Source organism: Alligator sinensis, unplaced genomic scaffold, assembly GCF_000455745.1.
Source record: "Alligator sinensis unplaced genomic scaffold, ASM45574v1 scaffold122_1, whole genome shotgun sequence".
NCBI classification, from domain to species: domain Eukaryota; kingdom Metazoa; phylum Chordata; order Crocodylia; family Alligatoridae; genus Alligator; species Alligator sinensis.
The window spans coordinates 228838-234683 of record NW_005842685.1 but is presented as its reverse complement, the minus strand read 5'-3'; positions in this window follow the sequence as shown (position 1 = coordinate 234683).

The window sequence follows — 5846 nt, the reverse complement described above, 5'->3', positions numbered from 1 at the left end:
CTCTTCCCCCTCTGCTGCCTTTACCATATTCTCTTCCTCTTCCTCCTCCTCCTCCTGATACAGCTGATTCCTTGCTGGCATCTGCTCTTCCTGCTTCTTCCCCCCCGAGGCGGAGACTGAAAATACTCCCCGACCTAGGAATCTGGAACAGCACCAGCCCTGGCTGTCAGGTGTTTGGCAATCTCCAGATTCCCCGACTTCTCCTGATATAACCCCGGGAGGTGGGTGGAGAGTACAGTTAAGAGCAGACTCCGGGGTTAAGGGAAAACATCACAGGGAATCTGATCCTGGCCGTGGGAAGGGAAATGGGGTATTTCCCCTAAGAGAACAAGTGGTACCTGGGCCTCTAGAAGATGATGGGGAGCCAACCTACCGTCGAACCTTTGTGCACATTCCTTTCACTACATCAGATTTGTATAATTGGCGGAACAATACCCCCAGCTTGAGAGAAGGTACTGAAAAGGTACATAACCTGTTTAAAATGATTTTCAAAACCCATAACCCAACCTGGGCAGATGTTCAGTCTCTTTTAGATATCCTGTTGACACCAGAGGAGAGGAGAATGGTAGTGGGCAAAGCCCATGAGTACGTGGAAAAGGAGATTACTGCAGGGAACTTGCAAGGAAATAGGGACAATCATGTCCCCACCCAGGAGCCAGATTGGAAACCAGACCAAGATATGACCTCTATCCATGCCTATCGAGAATATATCCTCCAAGGATTGAGAGATGCTGTGAAAAAACCCCAGAATCTCAGTAAGGTGTATGAGGTCCGACAGGAGACAAATGAGACCCCGAGTGCTTTCTTGGAAAGAATTTACACTACTTTCAGACAATACACTCGTGAGAACCCGGAGGATACATCAAACGCTCGCATGGTAAATATGATTTTTATAGGTCAGAGTGCACCGGACATTAGAAAGAAATTGCAGAAGACAGACGGAGCAACAGGTATGCCTATTTCCCAACTAGTAGATATTGCTTACCAAGTATTTACTAACCGAGAAAGTGTTCAGGAAAAGCAACAGGACAAAAAAAGAGGAGAGAAAGATAAAAATGCAGGCAGCCCTACTGGCAGCTGCAATCACGGGAAAACCTAGAAATGAGGGATCCCGGAGACAGCCTCAGAGACGGGATCCATTAGAGAAAGATCAGTGTGCCTATTGCAAACAAAAAGGACATTGGAGGCGGGAATGCCCCCGTCGGAAAGTTGGGGAAGGTGAAAAGAAAAAAGAGGAGAGCAGTGGACTGTTTGCTTTTGGAAGGGATTCAGATTGAAGGACACCGGAGGCCCGGGAGGGAAAGATAACCCAGATCCCAGTGTCCCCTGATGAGCCTCTGGTTAAAATGCAACTAGGGGACAAAGATGAATTGGTAAATTTTCTCGTTGATACAGGTGCTGCCCATTCTGTCTTAACTCAAAAACTGAAACCTTTAAGTAAAAAGGCTGTGCCGGTGGTAGGGGTTACAGGGAAGGCAGTAACACGACCCTTTTTACAGCCAATGACCTGTAATCTTGGGCAGACTGAAGTCACCCATCAATTTTTGTACATGCCAGACTGCCCTGTTCCCCTTTTAGGAAGAGACCTCCTCTGTAAACTGCATGCTACGTTGTCGTTCCAGGATGGGCAAATGTTTTTAACAGTGCCTTCTGAAAAGGGGTGGCATTTGCAGGCTTGCCTTCTCGGCCTTCTCCGAGAGGAAAGTACACCGGATATCCCTCAAACCCTGCTCGATGCTGTTGTTCCATGGGTATGGGCAGGTCATCGACCCGGAAAGGCTAAAATGCTGACCCTGTAAAGATTCAACTTTTGCCAGGGGCCCAGCCTCCATGTGTGAAACAATATCCAATGCGGATGGAAGCCAGGAAAGGACTGAAGCCGTTAGTTGAACGGTTCCTGGAGTATGGCCTTCTCCGTGAATGCACATCAGCTTTTAACACACCCATCTTGCCTGTGAAGAAGCCTAAGAGTGATGAATATCGTTTCGTCCAAGACTTGAGAGCTGTAAATAAAGTGGTTGTGAGTATATACCCTGTGGTTCCTAACCCGTACACTCTGTTATCTGCCTAAAAAAATTGGCCATTTTTCGCACTGTAAATCCAGCAACACTGCTGCCATCTATGGCTGACACACCAGATCTTGTACATGACTGCCTGCAAACATTGGAAGCTGTTTATTCTTCAAGGCCAAATCTGAGAGACAAACAATTGATAAAAGAGTTTCAAGCAAAGAAGGGGGAGCACGGGTGGCTGGTAGCAAGGGATGGCCGCATTATCATCCCAGCTGCCTGGGTTCATGTGGTAGTAAAGAGCACTCATCATGGTACCCACTACGGACCCAGGGCCCTGGTAAGATGGATCAGTTACTATGTAACTAGAGTGGGATTAAGAGAGGCTGCCAAGGAGGTATCAGAGACATGTGAGGTCTGCCAGAGAAATAACCCATAAGGAGGGAGAAGAAAAACTTCAGGACATCAGAGAATAGGCAATGGGCCAGGAGAAGAATAGCAGGTGGATTTTACTGAGTTGCCCCGGCAACAAGAGATAAAATATCTCCTTGTCTTTGTGGACACTTTCTCTAATTGGGTTGAGTGCTTCCCATGTCGGACTGCCCAAGCCCGGGAGGTAGTCAAGACACTCCTACGAGAAATCATACCTCGCTTCGGACTTCCAAAAGGAATAGGGTCAGACAATGGCCCACATTTCATTGCACAAATTACTCAGAAGGTTTCTGAGTTCCTGGGAATCAGCTGGCATTTACACACCCCTTGGAGACCTCAGTCCAGTGGAAAGGTGGAACGTATGAATCAGACCTTAAAAAGACACCTTGCAAAGATTTGCCAAGAAGCTCGACTCAAATGGCCAGAGGCCCTACCCTTGGCCCTGTTACGAGTAAGGGTCGCACCACATTCTAAATTGGGATTAAGCCCGTTTGAAATAATGTATGGTAAGCCTTACCCTCTGAGTCTGCCCATGGGTACTGAACAACAGTTACATGTTTTAGGAGAGGGAATGATTAGAGAATATGTATGGTCCTTGGTTTCTGTTTTGTCTTCCATCCATCAGCAGGTACGGGACGTGCTGCAGACACAGGACCAGTATCCTGCCCTGGGAAATCGATTATTACCTGGGAGTTACGTCCTTGTGAAAGATTGGAACGAGGAACCACTTCGAGCCAGATGGAAAGGCCCATATAGGGTACTTCTAACGACCCCGACGGCCGCAAAGCTCGAAGGAATCAAGACTTGGATACATTCCAGTCGCCTAAAGCCGGTGGCTGGACCAGAACAAGAAGGAATCCCTGCAGACTCCGGGACCGGAGACAGAGAACAGTGGAAGGTGGAGCCAATAAGAGACTTGAAATTCCTATTCAAAAGAAAGGAACTTTGAATAATTTGACAATCTTTGATTAAGTTTTATAAGCCTTATTATGAAATTGTTCAAGGTTTTATTGTGGGGCACCCTGATCTGTCCACTCCTACTTATAGGAGGGGAAACCCTTTTACAACAAAAATTTGACCCTCAGGAAAATGTCTGGATTTATCTGGCCCGGGAAATTTTAAATAGAACGGACTTCTGCTTAGCGGGAGGGATCAATGCTCACCTGGTTTTTACCTCATGCTTAATCGCAGTACCAACCCCTTTAAAAATTTTACAAAATTATACTATGCTGAAGAATGTAGAGAAGAAAAGTACATATCAGAATATATATAAGTGGGGGACTATTGTAAAAGAGAAGAATAGAGACATGTTTTCCGTACGGGTTCAGGCAACAGCTAATGCTTCTGAATGTTTCCTAATAGTTAATTGTACTAATAATTGCTTCAAATTGAACCAAGGTAGAAGAATCCTTTGTAACAAGACCAATCAAATATCCTATGTATACAATGTTCACCTGTCGTCTTATCTATCTTCAGACCTAAGGTGAATCAAATGATTTTACAAACGAAGAAAGCTGAGAATACTAGGTTTGTGTTGAAACAAATTGAGTGGAGCAATTATAATAAAAATAATTAAAAATGCTCCAGAGGGGGAAAATGTTAGGTTTGACCTAGAAACCACTACACATAGCCCAAGCAAAAGTCTCTGTTCTGTAACTAATGCTCAATTGCAATGATAAGGAGAAGACAGTCTTAGATAAAGGAGACTTGAAAACAAAAATAAAATTAGTGGAGTAGGGCAAAGAGCTGATTTAAATATTAAGATTCACACCCCTAGGTGGGGAGAAAGTATGCTAATGAAACATACATGTATGGAAATGAGATACATAGCTAAAACACAGGTATAGAGACATGCGCAGTAAAGAACTCCTTGCGTCACTCCCTTATAACCAATTAGCAAACAAGAATGCTTATGAAGGTCCAATACTCCTGTATAAAAGATGCTCATAATTAAGACTCTGTGTGCTTGTTACGTGAAATTATTCCGCTTGCACCTTGTATTGCTAGCAATAAATCTTTATACTTTCACCCCTGGTATCTTTATTGGCTTTTGCATACCGGGCACGATCCCAGACTTGAGCTGGGGCTCAACAAAAGGAGGGATCTGTTCTTCTGGCAAGCATGTCTCCTTTCAACTTTAACATGAATAAAACTTGGTAAGAAAAAAAAAGCAGGAAGTGGCAGAAGAAAAAAACCCCTTAAAGTGAGAATGGAATTCTCTGTGTGGAGGCACTCAAAAGCAGGCTGTGTATACTGACCCACCACAGGGGTACAGCTCAGGGGGTGGGGTCTTAGAAAGGCTACTGTCTCTTTTTCAGACCTGTGAGCAACATCAATGCAAACAAACTGCACCACAAGTGGAACTTAGTTGGAGACCATGTGCTGTCAAGCACACCTCTTCCTCCTGCTCCAGATGGGGACCACATGGAGGCCAAAGTAAAAGTGCAGCAAATGAACCTCATCCCCTAATGCTCTGCCTGCAGTGAAATGGGCTTCAGTACTGCCCCTGTAATGAAAATGCAAGAAGCTATTCATCTATCTAGATCACTGTTATTGCCCATCATTGGCAAAACTGCTTTTTACCATGACTGCTATTTAACTGACTAAAGCATCAGAGAGAAGCAAATTACAGTCTCTCCTTTTCAGATCACTTTATGCAAGAAGAATAAGAAACATCATTTTCCTTCGGGAAAGCAACAACAGGCAGTTTTATGTTTTCCCCTTTTGTTGTGGTTTTGTTTTATAGCAAGCAATTTCCCGACTTCTCTAATTACCCACCATAAGCCTTTGATCTCACTATAAACTTGCTATTAATTACTTCTCTAAAAAACAGCAGTACTAGTTCCTTTTTGTAAGACTTTTATTCATCTTTAGGGCCAACTGCAACTGCTATCAAAGTTAGCAAGAGCTTCTCTGTTGACTTCAGACACAAAGACATAGACTTTGTAAAAATAAAAATTCTATCATTCAAAGTATATTAAGGGTATTTCCCTCCCAGCTTCCCTCTGTTGCTTACAGTAAACTGTTTACACACAGGTTGGTATATTAGTAATAATAAAGAATAGGAGCATGTTAATATCATTTAGACATCACAGCGCATAAAGGAGGACTATGTCATTGACTGATTGTGACTATTTGTCATAAGTGTACTACTCTGATGGCTAAAAACAGGGTATTCTTTAAAAATTATATGCTCAGGAAATAATGGAAGTCAGAATTTCAATAAATACTTTTTTCTCAGGATATTTGCATATGTTATTATTTACTGGGGTCTCAAATGTATTGTGAAATGTACGTGGCATATTTGGCAGGCAGAACCTTTCATTTATTTGCCATGCAGCTGGAAATAGTGTTCTGTGCATCCAGGAAGTGTACAGGCAAACCCAGAATTAATTATTGAAATGT